Source organism: Pan paniscus, chromosome 11, assembly GCF_029289425.2.
Source record: "Pan paniscus chromosome 11, NHGRI_mPanPan1-v2.0_pri, whole genome shotgun sequence".
NCBI lineage: Eukaryota > Metazoa > Chordata > Mammalia > Primates > Hominidae > Pan > Pan paniscus.
The window spans coordinates 73,549,141-73,567,485 of NC_073260.2; the positions used below are offsets into that span (position 1 = coordinate 73,549,141).

General features: G+C 36.4%; 1 long non-coding RNA gene across 1 annotated transcript in view; it reads right to left on the reverse strand.

Annotated features, from left to right (window-relative positions):
* LOC117981706 (uncharacterized) overlaps window positions 1–18,345 on the reverse strand; it is a 137,464-nt gene that overhangs the window by 23,992 nt on the left and 95,127 nt on the right. The gene's annotated exons all lie outside the window — the stretch shown is intronic.

Here is an 18,345-nt window from a genome sequence, read left to right on the forward strand (position 1 = left end):
CAACAAGTTAGGCCAAAAGAAGACAGTGGCTCTTTCTTGAATCCTCAGGATCGAAATCAAAGTTTCTGGGCCTCAGAAACTACAGGAAGCAGAAACTCAAATACTTCCCAGTCTTTTCCCCACGCCCATATCTTCTTTCCCCTCCTCTAAAAGTGGACTTACTTCTTCTCTCCCTCTTCAGACAAGGTTGCTGGGTTTCCTGGGCTACATGGCTGAAAATAGCCAATGACAAGAGCACCTGGGTTTATATTCCATGAGTTTCAAGAGACAGGTAAAATATGTATTTTTTTTTTTCTGAAATCAACTTTCAAGGAAAGACATTGATTAGTCCAAGTTGGATCAGGTATCTACACCTAGTAAAATTAGTGGAATCAGAGGCTTTGGGTATGGAGTAGATAGCATGTGTCATGTGATGAGCAGAATTACCAAAAGTGATCCTGAGAGCTCCTTTGTAATTGCTTGAACAATGAACTGGCTAGGCCCAGAGTTGGGGGAGGGCAGGACAATGGGGAGAAAGGTGAAAGGAAGATTCCCCCTTTCTTCTCTCAGTAGGGGCTGCTGCACTCCCTTCTCTCTGTAGGAGGTAACTCCCATTATCTCTCAAGTTCCCAAGTGTTGGATAGTTGGAATTACTAAATTCCTGATGTGAAGGGCTGGCACTCAAATCCACATTGTCTAGTACCAAAGTACACTGGTTATCCTCCACTGATGGTTGCCCTCATGATTTCTCTATAAGAGGAACACGCCCAGGAGCATGAAGTTCCCCTAATGGGACACAGATAACTCCACATTGCCTGTCCAGTAGGGTATCCTAGCCCTGGGAAGTCTCTCTGTGGGAAAAAGAGTGGAAAAAGTCTAGACTGTCTCAGCTAATCCTGTCCTTGTAATTTTCTTTTTTGCTTTATAAAGCCTATTCCTTAAACCAGTGATTCTGATCCCCTGGTGTGATTCCTAGATCAGAAGCATTAGCACTGGCAGGGAATTTGTTAGATTTGCAAATACATGGACCTGACTCCACACCAACTTAAATCAGAAACTCTGGGAGTGGAGCGTGGAAATCTACTTTACCAAGCACTCTGTGTGATTCTGATGTTTGCTAAAATTTGAGAACCACTACATTCATGCCATGTGACATTGTGGAATTAGTCCTGGCCCCTTGAACAATAGCACAGTTCTCCCAAATGGGTAAGGTGCTCAACCCAAGATCAATCAATGTTCAAGTAAAAAGGTTGTGTTGTATTAACATGGTGGCTGCCACTGAAACCATATAAATGTAATCTCATCCTCAATCTTACTCCTTTTCTCTACTGGAGGGAGGTGAGAGAAATGTGAACTTAGAGTGGTCTTGTGTACCAACAACTTCTGTGGTTCTCATCATATTCTGAGCCACTGTGTTGGCATCAAACAGCTCCAAAATAAATTTCTGTGTCCAACATCCTAACCAGAGATACCCCTCACAAATACACCACAATTCATATTGTCTTAGACATAAATAAATGCTCTAACACAAAAATGTCTATACAATTACCTGCCATTACATTTTGTAGTGCTTATGTCCTACCCATGATTTCTTGCACCAGCAGCTGCTGAGGAAATCAAGATTGATCTTCTAGGACTGAACATCCTCCACTACTTTAAGTTAAAAATATCAGCTTGTTACCTTTTTTCATTATTCTTAATATCTTTTAACCTTATTCTTGTCCTTATGTCCTTTATTCCCTATTCCCATTCCACAGCCAAATCTCTTCTAGGGGATTAAAACTATTAGCCAACATACTAGGTTAGAGGAGGTTTGGGATGGAAGTTGATACCCAAATCTCAGCACTCTTTCTCTTCAAAAATCTGCGACTACACATAAAAAGCTGAGAAAGATGAAGCGCAGCATTTATTTTATTGCTCAAAGTGCAGAACTCTCTGGTAAACTGGACTGGAAAACCAGGCACAGATCTGAGCCTAAATTCTAGCTTCCACATGAATGGAGGCTGGCCAAGTTCATAGAGCAAATCTCAAACTGAACAGCTTAACCAAAGGCCTAGCAGGATTAACAGAAGGCTAGGCTTGATCTCTTAAACTTGAGCATGCACTAGAATCTCCTGAAGGACTTATTAAAACACAGATTTCTGGGACCTACCCACACAGTGTCTGATTCACTCCCTCTGGGGTAGGGCCCAAGCATTCACATTTGTAAAAGTTCCCAGGTGATGCAGCTGCTGCTTCTAAGAACCCCACTTTGAGAGGTAATGAGCTATGTGGTTTACAGTATACTTACAGGGAGCAAAGAAGAAAGCTCACTGAATTGAGCGCAGAAAGTTCCAAAAATAAGTTAGAGTCAAGCCAAAAAGGAACGTGCTATGATTTGGGGACACTGAGGGAAACCAGGATATGTTACCCCAAAACATGCCTCTTTGACACAAAAATTATTTGGGGCTGAAGCAATTAAGAAGCAAAAAATTCAAGAAAAGCTCTCTCTACCACCCTATTTTCTGCCTAAAGGAGGGATATAACTTCTTCTTTAGTGGGGATGACACTAGACTCTTTACCCAGGGACAGCGCCAGAGGAGTTCCAAAACAAACCTTCCTCCATGCTTTCCTCCCATATATTTACTTACCCACAGATCCCCACTCTTGGAAACCTAAAAACCATTTTCCTTTGTTTTGTCATTTTTCTGCAAATGTGTTGTTCTTTGTTGTAGTTGCTACAAAAACCAGAGTTCTAAGCCACCACTTTGAGTTACTTTTCCCTGAGCATTCTCCTGTGTGATGTGTTCTACGTGCATTAATAAACTCTTTTTCTCGTGTTACTCTTTTTGTTAAAAAGCCCCTGCTAAAACCTCTAAAACAGGTAGAGGTTACATTTTGCCTTCCCTCCAAAACCTAAAAGTAATTTGGATTATGCATGAAATACAAGTGAGTCAGAGAGGAAAGGAAGTTAGAAGAGAAAAAGCATGAAAGAGTCTACTTTCTTTTGGCTAAAGTTGAAACATGGGAAGAAAAAGAGAAGGGTTTCTTCAATCTTTCAACAATTTTAGTCCCTGTTATTCTCCTGGACCTGAAAGTCTATATTCCCTTTCCACATTTCCCTCTCCCCATGACGTCTGCTTCTCAAACTTCCCCTTTGGATCTTCTCCTACACCTTAAACACCTCCCCAGTATCCAGTCTTTTCAAGGCCTACTGTGATCTAACCACTTTCATCAGACTTTAGGCAGCAGAAGTCCCTATTTGCTTCAAAGTATTTGTAAAATAAATTTACATCTGCTATGTGTAATTGAAAAAAAAACACAATTTAGAGCAAAAACAGCTGACTTTTTATATTCCAGCTTTCCAGGAGGAACACTTAAATTCATAGCAGGGAAAAAGACAAAGCTATTGTGACCACTTTTCTCTTACATAGGTGGTGTAGGAGGAGGTCACACCTAAGACTAGGATCTCATGAAAGAAAAGAGACAGTCATTACAAAGATCGGGCAAGTGTTACATGTGATTAAAACACCTACATTTGAAGTGCAGAACCTTTATTTAGTCAAGTAATGTTATGAGGTTTTAAATAAGCAAACATAGAACTGGGTGAAATGTAAGGAAAGGGAGGAAGGAGTTGAACTTCATGAAGAGGCATGAAAACTTAAACATGGAGGTTAAGAAAGAAGAGCTATGAATAGATAAGAAGGAAGAGGAGAAAATGAGAGGAGAGGATCTTAGAAACCTGGAACACAGAGCAGTCCACTGGGGGACTGGGGAACTTTTTGGTAGAGGGAGGTCTAATATTCAATATGAAGCTACTGGTTCTTCTGGGATATAACCTCCCTGTATTTCTTCCAAGCCTCATGAAAAAATTTGATGCAACTGCTTCGCTTATGATACAATGGAAAAAGAAAAGTTCTGCCTTACCACATGGCAGCAACTGACTAGCACTTAGTAGCAACTAAGCCAACCCCATCCTGCCTTTAGATGGTACCTGTCCTGATAGTTTCCACTGCCCCATCTCTATGTGGATTGGCACAGTGCTAATAGGAGCAACAGCCACTGGGTACAATACTTGAGTCACAGAGCAAAAAAGGGTACTGAGGAAATAAGCCCTGATGATTGGTGGGGATTCAGGCGAAGGCACTGTATTCCCAGTGGAAACAGAAATAGTAGTAAAGGGCCCCACAAGAACGAAGAAATCGGGAAAACATGGGCAGCTGATCCTTGAGTTGTACTAATTCTAATTGGTTGCCCTTGAATCTTCAGTCTTCATTCCTGAAGCACTGTACAGATTTAGAGAATCTATTTGAACTTTCTTGTTCCCATTCTATCTTTACATAGTTTACTTGGAAGCTTTGACTGGGGAAACATCCAAAGCCTTGTGTTATTTCTTTTTGCAGATCTTGTTGGGACAGGTCATTCTTGTTCCTATGCAGTTATGCATATGCAAAGGTTAGTGTATCAGGTGAATTTGCAGCATAAATTAATCGTAAATCCTACTCGTTCATTAAGTTTGACCTAATCCTCCAACCTTTTAATGTTTCCACCTCCCATATACCCAGTTCTACGATTGGCCTACGGATGGCATGTCTACTTAATATCAAAAATAGAGTTCAAAGATCAAACTAGATTATCTGTCTATGCTCGAACCAGGTGGATCTTGTTTAGTCAGCCCAGAGTTTGTAAAAAATAAATAAGCCAACATGTATATATCAAAAGACTAATGTAAAAATTCTGATTTCCTGTTTCTTTAGAAAGATCAGATCTGGCAAACTTACAATGGAGCATACACTGCTCGTTTGCCTTAACTGACCCACCTTGCGTCTTTATGTTACCTGCCCGGCAAGCCATTTGAGTTTTGTGCACTGAGCCGATGTCTGTTCAAACAATTCTCATTATGGAAAATGGTGTATCTCAAAAGGCAGCCAAAACTATTACCAGAGTGTTCAATTGTTAGAAAGTTTATCCTCGTACTGAATAAAACTCTATTTCCATGAAACTTAAATTGAATTTACCAAATGTTCACCTTCTGGTCTTGGATTTACCTCCCAAATCTAAATGGCATTGCTTTAATTACTAACAGATAGTCATCAGTTCCCCCAAGACTTCTCCAATCCAGGCTAAACATCCTAATTATTTTAACCTTTCCACTCATGCCAGTGATTCTCAACCTTTTCTCCTTTCTGATCACTTTCCTCTGGATATTATCTAGACATTAATAACAAAAAAGAATTGCCACCATCCTCTTTGTCATTATGAAATTAATATTCATATTAAACTATATTGAAAAGTCATCACTTTCTCTTTTTATATTAATATCCTTTTTTATTATTTTGATACATTTGACTATTACTTGATGCCCTGCCAGAGTAATGTAGATATGCCTCAAAAATTATGACTGTGAGGGACAGAAGCATATTATATCCATTCTGTTCATTCTGTGTCCATAATGGATTCATCATAATGTGCTGAGTGTAATATATAAATAATTAAGCAAGTAAGTACTATTTGTATACTCTTATTTGAAATGGGTTAAGTTGACAGAGCTAACAATTGACACGAGTAAATTAACATAAGGAGGATTGTGTGTACATGCACACGTGTGTGTGTGTTTGTGTGTAAGTGGAAAAGCATCTTTACCTACCTTTTCCTGTAATTTTTATAGACATATAGAAAAATTAAATGTTAGAGCTTTACATGAGCTTAGATGAATTAGGAAAATGACAGCTTGAAAGTATGAGTGACCTTCCCATGGTCACAGAGGTAATTACTGACAGAAGCAGACCTAGAATCCAGGTTTCTTGGCTCCTGTTGCCTCTTTCCAACCTACAAATATTTGTTTCTAATATCCTTCTAGTAGTTTCTCAAGGTAAACATATATTGAATGCACCTTTCAGCATTTTACAGGTTCAGAGACTTAAAATCTGAAACAAATTAAATTGAACCTCTGAAGAATTAGCTGCATACCTGTAAGGATTTAAATCAAAATCTAACAAATTATCCTCATCCATCCAATGTTCAAAAGCTCAAGAAAGTAGATGCCACTTTGCTGTTAGAGAGTTGAGGTATGGATGAAATTTTAAATTTACGGTAATAATTTTTGTTGACTACTGCCCCAATATGTGTATATTAAGCTTAATTCACTGTATCTCATGTGTCAGAAGGTCAAGACTTTGCCTACAGATTAGTGAGTTTTAACTTCTTTTGAAATTTTCTGTTTTTTTTAAAAACCCTACATAGAATTGCCTAACTTCTACCTAACTAAGGAAGTCATTTTCCAAGTGGTGCATCTGAAATGAACATAAATCTTTATTTAAAGCATCTGTGCTAAAGTGGAACATGATGGAGATTTATAGATACCTGGATGAAGAAAACTTCAAGTGATCAATTAAAATATACTTTGAGGTATACAATTACAAGGCAACACCAAGGAAAAGTAAACTGAATTCCTTAAAAAAACTGATCTTTCAGCTATATATCAGCACCCGAAGTCAAAATAAGATCAATCACTACTACACTAAATTACTGCATATATCTTAAGGGCTACAACAGAGACTACAGAGGTTTTCCATCAACAAGTTGAAAGGCATGATGGGTAGAAGTCAGTGCAATGGCCTCTGTGAGTTACAATAAGGATACCAGTATAGCATTTGATAGACACTGGACATTTCACCAGGAGCTGGCACTGACTAACAAAATCCCAAAATCTGAAGAATATTTCTTTGCTCCTAAAAATATAAATTATGTTGGTAGGAATATTACTTTGCTTACCTGATTTTCTCATCAAAACTATCCATCCTGCTAATCTTGAAATGAAGCCTGATTTAAAGCGAGAATCATTCTTGATTCAAGGTTAATTCCACTGTCATATTTACATTTTTGATGATACATTTTCAAATCTTGATTTAGACTGAATTAATAATATATCAAGATATTTGCTTAAAAGCAACCATTGCACAATCAACAGAGTAAAAATGCAGCCCAAAGAATGGGAGAAAATATTTGCAAATTATATATCTTATAAGGAGTTCATATCCAGAATATATAAAGAATGTCTACAATTTAATACGAAACAATCAGATTTTAAAATGGGCAAAGAACTTGAATAGAAATTTCTCCAAAGAAGATAAACAAATGGACAATAAGCACATGAAAATATGCTGAACATCACTAAGCACTAGAGACTTGCAAGTCGAAACCACAAGATATACTTCATACCCATTAGGAGGGCTACTGTTAAAAAAAAAACAGAAAGTAGCAAGTGTTGGTAAAGATGTGGCAAAACTAGAACCTTACATACTGTTGGTGGGAAAGTAAAAATATTACAGCCACTATGGAAAAAATATGTTGATTCCTCAAAAAATTAAAAACATAATCACCATATGATCCAGCAATTCCATTTCTTAATATATACCCAAAGAATTTGAAATCAGGTTGTCAAAGAGATGTTTATATACCCATGTTCATTGGCAGCATTATTCACAATACCAAAAGGTACAAGCAATACACATGTTCATTAAAGGATGAATGGATAAACAAAACGTGGCATATAAATACAATGAAATATTATCCAGCCTTAAAAAGGAAGGAAATTCTGACACATGCTACAATGTGGATAAACCTTGAGGACATCATGCTAAGTGAAACCAGTCACCAAAAGATAAAAATTGTATGATTCCACTTATATGAGATACTTAGAGTAGTCAAATGTATAGAGACAGAAAATAGAAGTGTTATTGCCAGGGGTCAGAGGGAAGGGATAATGAGAATTGTTGTTTAATGCCTATAAAGTTTCAGTTTTGCAAAATGAAAAGAGTTCTGGAGATTGGTTGCACAACAATGTGAATATACTTAATACTATTGAACTGCACACGAAAATAGTTAAGATGATAAATTTTATACTGTGTGTATTTTACCACAATTTTTAAAAAAGCAATTATTAGGTTCACTAAAGGCAGAAAAATGTTTATTATTATTGCCTGTTAACGGTAATGATAGTTACCATGAATTGAGCCCTCATTCCTCAGGCTCAATTACATGCATTCTCTCACTGAATTCTCAAAAAAAAAAAAAAAGGCCAATAGCAGAAGCATCATTACTGTTCTCTGTTTACAGATGAGGAAACTGAAAATTGGAAATTAAATAATCTCGTCACGTCTGACTCTGAGAGACATTGCAGTTAAAAAAAGAAAAATACCCTAAAACTTAGTGGAGTAACACGAATCTATAGGTCAGAAAATTGAATAGGCTTTAGAGGGATGGCTTATCTCTGCATCAATATGTCTAGTAATTCACCTAGAAATACTCAAATGACTAAAGCTATAATCATCTAGAGACTTCTTCACTCACATGTTTGGTATCTGATACGGAGACAGGCACTCAAAGACTGGGCTCAGCAGGGACTGACAATTGGAATGACCACATGTAGCCTTTTCACATAGCTTGAGCTTCCTCAAATCATGGCTTCCTCAGGATAGTCAGACTTACAGCATAGTAGCTAAGGACTCCAAGAGTAAGTATTCCAGCAAATAAGACAAAAGCCGTCTAATCTTTTATGACCTAGCCTTTGCAGTCACATAATGTCATTTTTGCCATTCTTTATTGGCCAAAATTCACAAGCCTACCTAGATTCACTGACAGAAGACCTAGAACCTATGTCTTGATGGCATAAGTGGAATCAAAATGTTTGTGGTCATGTTGTAAAATCATCACAGACTCCAAAGCCCTTATTACAGGACAGCGTGTGATGTTTAGTCCTAGGGCTTCATAGGTTGTTATCAGTGGAGGAAGTGAGAAAGAACGGGTAGTTGACACATACTTTTACTCTAACAAAGCAGAGTTTAAAAGTGAAATCATATATAACTCAAAGACATTTTCACTTGAACCACAATGCCAACCTAAGAATATTTTAAAACAGTGAATTTATACTAAAGCAAAAAATGTTTACATAATTTTGTTCTTAATGATAAATGACTTAAAATAGAGGGAAATCCACAGCAGAGACTGGCGCTGGATTGTTGGCATCTGAGTAACAAAAGGACGAAAAGATGATGGATGGCCATATGTATATTAGCAAGCACAAAACATCGTTAATAGCCACTTGCCTGCTTTGAAGGACGACACTGGACTTACACCAAAGTCTTGACAAGGAGGAGAGCAGCAGTGCAGGAGCAAGCAGAACCCTCGGGGTTTAGACTGGGCTAGGAGGGTTATAAATAGAGATGCCCCAGGCCCCTCAGCAGGCAAAAGTACACCCATCAATAAAACTAAAGATGAAGAGAAGAAACAGTCTGAAAATCCCAGGGGGAAAAAAAACAGAAGCCTAGAATAAATGAAGAAAACTCTAAGTTATTTTTCCCCATGAAGGAAGTCATCAAAAGACTTCTTTTTCAGTCATAGAAGAGGGAGGTGTAGAGGACATTGTTTTCATGGCCTGCTGGTATTTTCTTTAGGACATTAAAAAATGTCTATGAAGCCACATAAATAAAACGAGCCTTTTTTTCACTATCAAAGGAACAATAACACAAAATTACAGAAGTTGTAATTAGTAACTGAACCCACTTTAAAATAACAATATAATAATTTTTAAAGCAGGATTAGTTTTTGTCAGTGAGAATGACTAGAAAAATAATTATGGCTTATTTTAAAAATTGTTAAATTCTAGATTATTTTATGGTGTATTTTCCGAGTGGATGTGCATTAACGTTTGTGCTAAGTTGAACTTGTTATATAAAGAAATCAATTTGTTTTTAAGAACTACTCTGTAATTCAGCCAAGCAATAGGAAGGAGAGAAATGTGAATTGATATACAAAAAATATTGCTTTATCCAGATTTTATTATCTAAAAATCTGTACTGAGTCACTTTAGTAATCCAAGTCACAGTTAACAAAAACAGTACAGTTGTTTAATATAATGCCTACAAAGTTCTAAAAGATATTAAGTGACTCCTGAGTCACCAAAGCAAAATGAGAAAGGTTAGCTGGTGAAAGGTTATGCGTCGGGGGTGGGGAGGGGGGGCATGAAATATCAGCCTAAGGCATTTAAGCTTTATTCAATGGGCAAAAGGGAGGCATTGGAAGTATTTGAACAAAATAGTGACATTACCAAACAAGACTTGTAGGAAAATTAATCCGGTGTTCAAAGGCAGTTTAGATTTTAATACGGAGTGATTGAAAATCAGTGAGAAGTCGGAGTGAGGGGGAAAAGTCAGTACCTTAACTAGGCTTCGTGATCATGAAAGTGGAAGATGAGGGATAGGTAAGATTATGGGGGGATGTAGGGGACCAGCCATCCCAGTTTGCCTGAGACTGAGAAGCCAGGGGTGTAGGATGCTCAGTGCTTAAGCCAGGACAGTCCTAAGCAAATCAGGATGGTTGGTAACCCTAGTTGGATGCTAGGGGAAAAGAAAGAAGAATCATTTTTTGATTACAGGGAGTCAGGACTGGGACAACCATTTGAAACTAATAGCTGACTTTTCAGGTTTAGGGCAGCAAATTGCTGTCCCAAGATTCCCTACCTGTGTGCTCAATTCAAGCTCCCAGTGGAAACAGTTTTCAACACTTTTGTGTGACTGAAAATGGTTGGTCATCTTGGTGGAACTGACAGAGAAGAGCTGTAGGAAAGGCAGATGGCCTGACTAATGAATGTGTCTATTAATTCTTACTCCAAACTATGCTTCCAACTTTGTCTCCTACCACTTCCCTGCAAAATAGATACACTAGCCTTCCTGGATTACTCATTTTCCTCAATCACTATCCCATCTGTATGTCTCTTTGCCCTTGCACACACTGCTCCTTCCATCAGAAATCTTACAAACCATTCACAGAGCCAAATTCTTCCTGTCCTTCCAACTCAACCCAAACACTACCACACTGATGATACTTTCACGTCCCATGTACTACAAATGGTTTGTATATTTTGTACATTCTCCAATTACAGCTTCTAACATATTGTATAAAAGTATCAATTATATTTTTTTCTCTGTGCTTCTTCAGGGCAGGCATTCTCATTTTAAATTCATCTTTTCGTTTTCAGTGACTAGACAATTTTTGATTAAATACTTAAATGAAAATTAATTGTAGTTTTTTATTATGAAATTACATTAATCTAGTCTCCTTAGAAGAAACAATCTGAGCTTATAAAAAGCCTAAATTAATAAATATTTTCAAAGTAATGTTTTTAGGAAAACACTTCTCAGTATTCACAGTAATGAAACTAAGGCTCATAATTAATTAAAGAATGAGTACTCTAATATATCTGTTTTAATTAATAGAGTCATTAGATATAAGCACATCTGTTTCGTGTTAATAGATATTGCCAAAACGGGTTTAACATTTTGTGGAAATAGTTTATTTCATGTAAACTAATCATTTTCTTGGCTTTCAATTTATTATATATTTTATTGCATGAACAATATATCTTTTCCAGAGATGGTGCAAGAATAACTAGTGTACGCTTGAATAAGTCTGAATATTGAACCCATATAGTCCATTTGAATAAGTGTACTCTACCTGTCTCTATTTGTCATGACAGATAAATACGCATGCCATTTTTCAGAACTAACTGCTACTTTTAAAAGCATTTCCCTTTCGAGTGCCTGTCTCTTTAGCATTGTTCTATTTCAAAACTCAAAACTGCCTTGTCCTTTTCTTTCCTCTTTCTCCTTCCTTCTATTCCTCATCTCATTCAGTTTCTTCTGCAATATGACTAAACTCTAGCAACACCCTCTTTTTGATTCTTTTATTCTCATGACCTGAGCTGCTTTCATTCTTGCCTTTACCCCCTATACTCTGAAATAATGGTGATACTTTGAGTGTGCTACAAATACCCACTTTCCTCTGAACCCATCATGAGTATACTTTCCCATTTCACTTGAGCTTATCACTCACTTTAGAGTGAAGAATTAGCAGACGTGCTTGCATGGTTTGGCAGGCTTCTTGTGCCTGCCGATTCACACAAGAAGAGTTCATCCCAGGTAGATGCCGGTCCTTCCAACAGGGCCCCAAATCAAAGACACACTGAACAGACTCAATGCACAGCCTGGAGCTGAGCCCAACTTACTTTGCCATCTAAAGCAGATGAGCCTACTCTAAATCAGATATACTGATGGACCTGCAGACCTCAGAGCATGACAATAAATTCCCATTGTTGCCAATCACTGCATTTTGAGGTGGTTTGTTACATAGCATTATTGTGTAAAAAGCTGACTGATACAAAGTTCTTTCTAACACCACAGGTTTCTGACTCTAAAGTACTTAAAAAAAACATATTCTCATATTTATATTTCTCTCACATGACAAGACATGCAGATGTAATTAAAGGCTATAAAAGAGCTGATTGTGATTATGATTGAGCACCTAATATATGCCAGGGATTATTTATATGTATTATTTTTAATCCATTCTTTTACTGGTAAGAAAATTGATTAAGAAAGTTTAGATAACTTTCTCAAGGTCATGTTACAAGTTAGTGGCAAGTACTCAAACTAGGTCTGCCTGAATCCAGAATGTTGGATCTTCTTCCCTCTCACACTGTATATTATCATTATGCTCTAAATTAAAGAGACAGTCATCATCATAATTATTTCAGTCCCTAGAATTAATGTTGTTTTCAGATAGTTTCTGCTTATGATTGATATTTGATGGATAGCAAATGGTTAAAACTACCTTCATATAAAAGTATGAAAAGATTTAAAACATTTTAATTATGCACATAGCATATTAGACATTTTTAAATTTAAAATTTCAAGATATTATGAAAGTTGTCAGAACAGGTTTGGAAGATGATTTTTATTTGCGATATCACAAAGGTGCAGCGTGTTTAAAAATAAAGTAAACTTGTTGTTCTGGGCCTTTCCCATAACATGTCCAGTGATGGACAATTGTATTTGTGCACAGAACAACTTAGATTTGAGAAAGACTAAATAACTGTTATTTTATCATTATAAAGAAAAAATATGTCTGAAAAATATGACATACAAATGCTCCAAACAGCAACTTAGTGAAATTATAGTTGAAAGATATCAATTTGAAGTCATTTACTCTTTGATTTCTTTTAGTTCTTTTCACCATCCAAACAAAAACTTGTTTTGGGTGTTTGATTTTGTTTTGTTTTTCATTCAGGCATGTTTGATAAATATCATGGCTTTATTATTACAGAGAGTATCTGTAGAAAAACAGAAGACAGTAATTTTTCTAATTCAAACAGCAGGCTATTGTCTGTCATGATCGGCCGCAAAGTAGTTGTATACCAAAATATCAAAAATACAATGACTCCAAGCAACAATCTGAAGAAAGGCTTAACAAGAATAAGTATAGCAATATTGTGATGGTCTTGCTTCAGCCCGTCTTGATCTGCCAAAAGGAAGATCTTAAACCATCAGCATAACTAATATTCCACAAATTTGTTCACATGTGGCATGTCAAAACTTTCGGTAATTAAGATGTCAGAATTTAGATAGTTTGGATGAAATTTGAGATAAAAGTAAAAAATCAAAGTTAGCGGCGTAGTTATGAATTAGGCTTGATGTTGAAAGCAACTCAAATTTGCTGCGAGCTTAGGGAATGCTAGGGCATACAAATGAAAAATGAGCTTACTACTAGGCAATTGCTTGCCATGGTAACAAGCCCCAAATTTTTAGTATCTTAACTTGGTAAGAGTTTGTTTCTCCATTACAGTTCAGTGTAAGTGATTGTAGTGGTAAGGGACTTGTGCTACTGTCGCTACATCCCTCAGTGGAGTCCTCAGAAAAAGAGCATGAAGCAAACACACTCCCTTCTTTACCACTCTTACCCTGAAGCGGCATCATCATTTCCACTCACATTCTATCATGAGAAATAGTCACGTGTCCTTACCAAGTTGCAAAGGAAGATGAGAAGTGTAGTCCCCAGCAGGTAGCCACATGCCAGTGATAAAAACTATATTATGAAAAAGCAACACAAAATTTGGTAGAGAGTTTGCTATATTTCTTCAGAAAATAGTTACTAAATTTCATGATGTGTATTCCATTACAGTAGGCACTATGAAGTTATAAATATATTTTCCCCTCAAGCAGCTTATAAAATAAATGGGGAAACAAAAGAGATTAATGGCATATGCTTATAAGCATTTATAGAGCCAGTTCTCGTTACTCAGAGGATCATTGTGGATTTATACAGCCAGGTTAACTTAGAGGACCATTTTGGATTTATAGATTTGTTGTTTTGTCTCTTTTCCTTTCAACCACATTTTTAAAAACATTCTCTTCTGCTTGAAAAGTATACGATGTTCACACACACACAGACACACACAAAAAATCATGCAGTCAGGAAAACTGTAAAATTCAAATCAATCACTTGTTATTTGTCCTCAGTCCTCATAAAACACTTGGTTGAGAAAAACAGATGTTGATTTATTGGAACCTCTCAAATAGTCATGTTCATGCTGCCCTTACCACAACAAATATTCAAGGTTTGATGGAGTAATAGGAGACACTTTCATAGGCATAGCAGTGAAGGGAAAACATGTTTGAGATACAGACAAGAGTTAGCACAAGTCATAATAGCACCTATCATTGATTGTGTATCCATTAGAGTCAAGGCGCTGTATTTGTGTTAAACCATATGTATATGTGTTTCATTCTAATGCGGCTTATAAAGTAGATTTTATTATTTGCATTTTGGGCAAGCATTAGAAAGAAGAAGTAACATGACTAATTGTATTTTCAACTAAGTGTTTAGGTGTTATTAATTGAAGAAAAGAATATCCCTTTTAGATTATCATCAGGCATTTAGATGAAGATTTTTTGATGTCCTATTTGTTTGCTTGTTTTATAAATGTTTTATTGATATTGTACGGAAAGGAATGTATGAGTACTGTCTTAATTATGAAAGATTATGGAATCTAAGAAAATTGTAAAGAACATATGCAAAGGAGGAAGACAAAGACTTTTACTCAAGAATTAGAGCCAGGTGCGATGGCTCACACCTGTAATCTAAGTGTTTCAGGAGACTGAGGTGGGAAGATCCCTTGAGCCCAGGAGTTGGAAACTAGCCTGAGAGACATCAGGAGCCTCGTCTATACAAATAACAATGATAATAATAAGAAATTAGTGGGGTATGGTGGTGCACACCTGTGGTCTCATCTACTCAGGAGGCTTGAGGAACGAGTACCGCCATGAGCCCAGGAGGTCAAGGCTTCAGTGAGCCATGATTGGGCCATTGCACTCCAGTTGGGCAACAGAGTGAGACACTGTATCAAAAAAATAAAAAAATAAAAAATAGAAAAAGCGTTTTTTAAATGTTCCTATGAAGGTTAACATATTAGCTTAAAAGCATTGCATCATATTATAGCAGACCTTTTCCTGAAAACAGATTTCGGTATTATGGAAAGGGCCATGCAGAGGAAGAAAATAAATTGTAGAGGTAAGCTTCAGATCACAGAGAACATGTTTAGCCTACTTCATAATTTGTCCAGGGTCAACCATGAGCATAGAAACAACAAAACTAAAGTGGCTAGATCACATATATTATTAACTCAAATATATAGGAAATGCAAATAGCACTCAAAGACAAATACATAACTTGGGTGAGAAGTAAATTATATACATCGACATTTTGGAAGTTTAGTTTTGGTGAGGTCCAGGAACCATTGATTTTATCTGGCAAAACCAAGGAGTAGTTTCTGGACTAAGTGACAGGGAAACTTTCCAGGTTAGGATTAAAAGGAACTTCTGAGTTTTCTTGCTGCATAAAATGGTTGTCCAAATAAAACTGAAGTTCATTCATCTATATACCAAACATTTATAAAGTACCAATCTCTTCCAGTCACCTCCTTAAGCACAAGCACAGGGATAGCAAATACGTAGTCTTAGAGCTATTCTTTCTTCCTATGCCCATGGCAGACATTGCTAATCAAACACAGTTATCTTTTCCACTTACGTCAGACAGTCTCAGATTGCTTTTCAATACATCACTGCAGGCATTTACTAACAATCTAGTTGCAGTTGACACAGAGATGAAACTTATTTGCTACTCCAGCATCAGGCAAACAAAAATGGCATAGACATGATCTTATGGCTCAACAAGCACATATTTTAGTATTAAAGGGGGAAGAGATTAGGACAGCTTTGGAGATAGTTGGCTCAATAGCTGTAGCTCAAAACTGCAGAATCAAGTGTACTTTGAAAACACTGAAATCAAAGGAAAAAGAAACTATGAGAACGCTGTTTCATATGAATATTTCCACCTGTGCACCCAAAATTGAACTATAGACCTATTAGATATGGCTAAAGTTTTCTTTAAATCTAACAAAAGCAACTAAAAATTGTAATTGTAACTAAACTAAAAAAAATTTTTTTTTTTTGAGACAGAGTTTTGCTCTTGTTGCCCAGGCTGGAGTGCGATGGCACTATCTCGGCTCACCGAAACCTCCGCCTCCTGGGTTCAAGCAATTCTCCTGCCTCAGCTTCCCAAGTAGCTGGGATTATAGACATGCGCCACCGCACCCGGCTAATTTTTTGTGTTTTTAGTAGAGATGGGGTTTCTCCATGTTTGTCAGGCTGGTCTCAAACTCCCGACCTCAGGTGATCTGTCCGCCTTGGCCTCCCAAAATGCTGGGATTACAGGCATGAGCCACCACGCCCGGCCAACTACACAAAATATTAAATAGTGGCTGTTTTAGTTTAGAGATTATTAAGGAGCAAGCACTCTAACATATAAGTGTACTGTTGTTCTCAGCTGAAATGTAAAGGTTAATGAAACGGGTCTTGTTGGTAGAGGATTTGGGGTCAGTTACTTTGGATCAAAGGAGGAAAAAAATTTTTTTTTTTGGAGTATGAAAAGAAAACCTTTAATAATTTCTATACCTTCACTATTGACATCGGAGGGCAAAATATTTCTAAGGCAACCAGCAATAGGGAATATAAAAACCAAAAATCATGAAAGTGGATTTTAAAAATAATATCTTATCAACAGATAATTATTTTTCTTCTGTTCTCTTTTCTTTCCAAAATAAAATCTCTGTGAAAACCCAACACAACCCTTACCTACATCTATCAGATTTTACCTTGCTCAATACTCCCTCCAAGTCTTTTCTTTCATGTATTTGCATTCTCTTAAATGTGAATAATATTGAAAGTTTTCACATACATTGTGGTTTTTAAGATAAGTTGATTATTAAATCAGTTTTTTTGTTTTTAATTTACTAAAATCTATTCATTCATCATCTATCCTATGAAATGGTGTAGGAGAATATTCCTTGAAATCAGAGAGATTAACATTTAAGAAAAAGAAAATAAAATTATAGTAATATTTTAATATCTCTTTTCCAAGGCCTAGACTTAACATTTGAATGAAAATTTTAAATACTTACTCTGCTGTGCTCCCAGCATAACCAATAATATCTATGAGTAAAATATTAAAATATTACTTTCATTTAATTACAGTTGAAATAAAATAATGGCAAATAAAAACATCATCCTTGGGTACTAATGTTGTTTGCTGTTATGTTCATCATTTTAAAAAGTAAACACTCATTTGAAACTTAGAACTGAAAGTAATATAACAGAGAAAAAAGGAAATACTGACATTTAATTATTTTAATAAGCTGGGCTGCTGATGACTGAAATAGTAATATCCACAAACTGGCTGAAGCATAAGGCAGAGATTTACAACTTAAATAATAGCAGTTTTAAAATAGACAACTATTTAATTGATTTTGTTCAACAGTTTCCCTAATAGTTTAGGCTTCATAACTCTTGGTATCAACCAAAATTTAGCTACAGCCTGATTATAGCCAATAACTGAGAAATGTTTGCTAACAGGCACAAATGATAAACATCAGTCCACTATGACTTGCTTCTTGAGAGATCAACCTTTTTAGTAGGAAAAGTCTACAAATTAATTGCAGCCAAAAGAGGACTGCATAAGCAAACCTAACGGAGAGCTGAAATCTCGACTTATTTAATGTAATTGTCAGCGTAGAAAGGGAAGAAAATGCTACTATCTGCCCCTCAGTTCAGGTCATTGCTTCCAATCTGACCCATTCCCCAGTGGAAATTCTGGGACAGTGGGAACCTGGCATAATATAAGAAGGATGTTCTGCTGGGAAAAAGGGTAACTTAATCATTTACTAGAACTTTTCAGATCAACTGAGAGATTCAGATACAAAGAATGGAAGTCCAAATCATAAAAGACCTGAGTTTTGCAATTCAGCTTAATATCCTACTCTAGTTCCAAAAATGGAAATGAACTTACATATCTCAGGTTTTTTGCAGCTATCTATTAGCCAGATTATATTTCCTACAGTGACAGATCAATTAGCCAAATATTTCAGTTGAGTCAATTTTGTTGTGTGCAAGTCAATCAATTTTTAAGAATTAAAATAAACTGAACTGTGCATAAGAA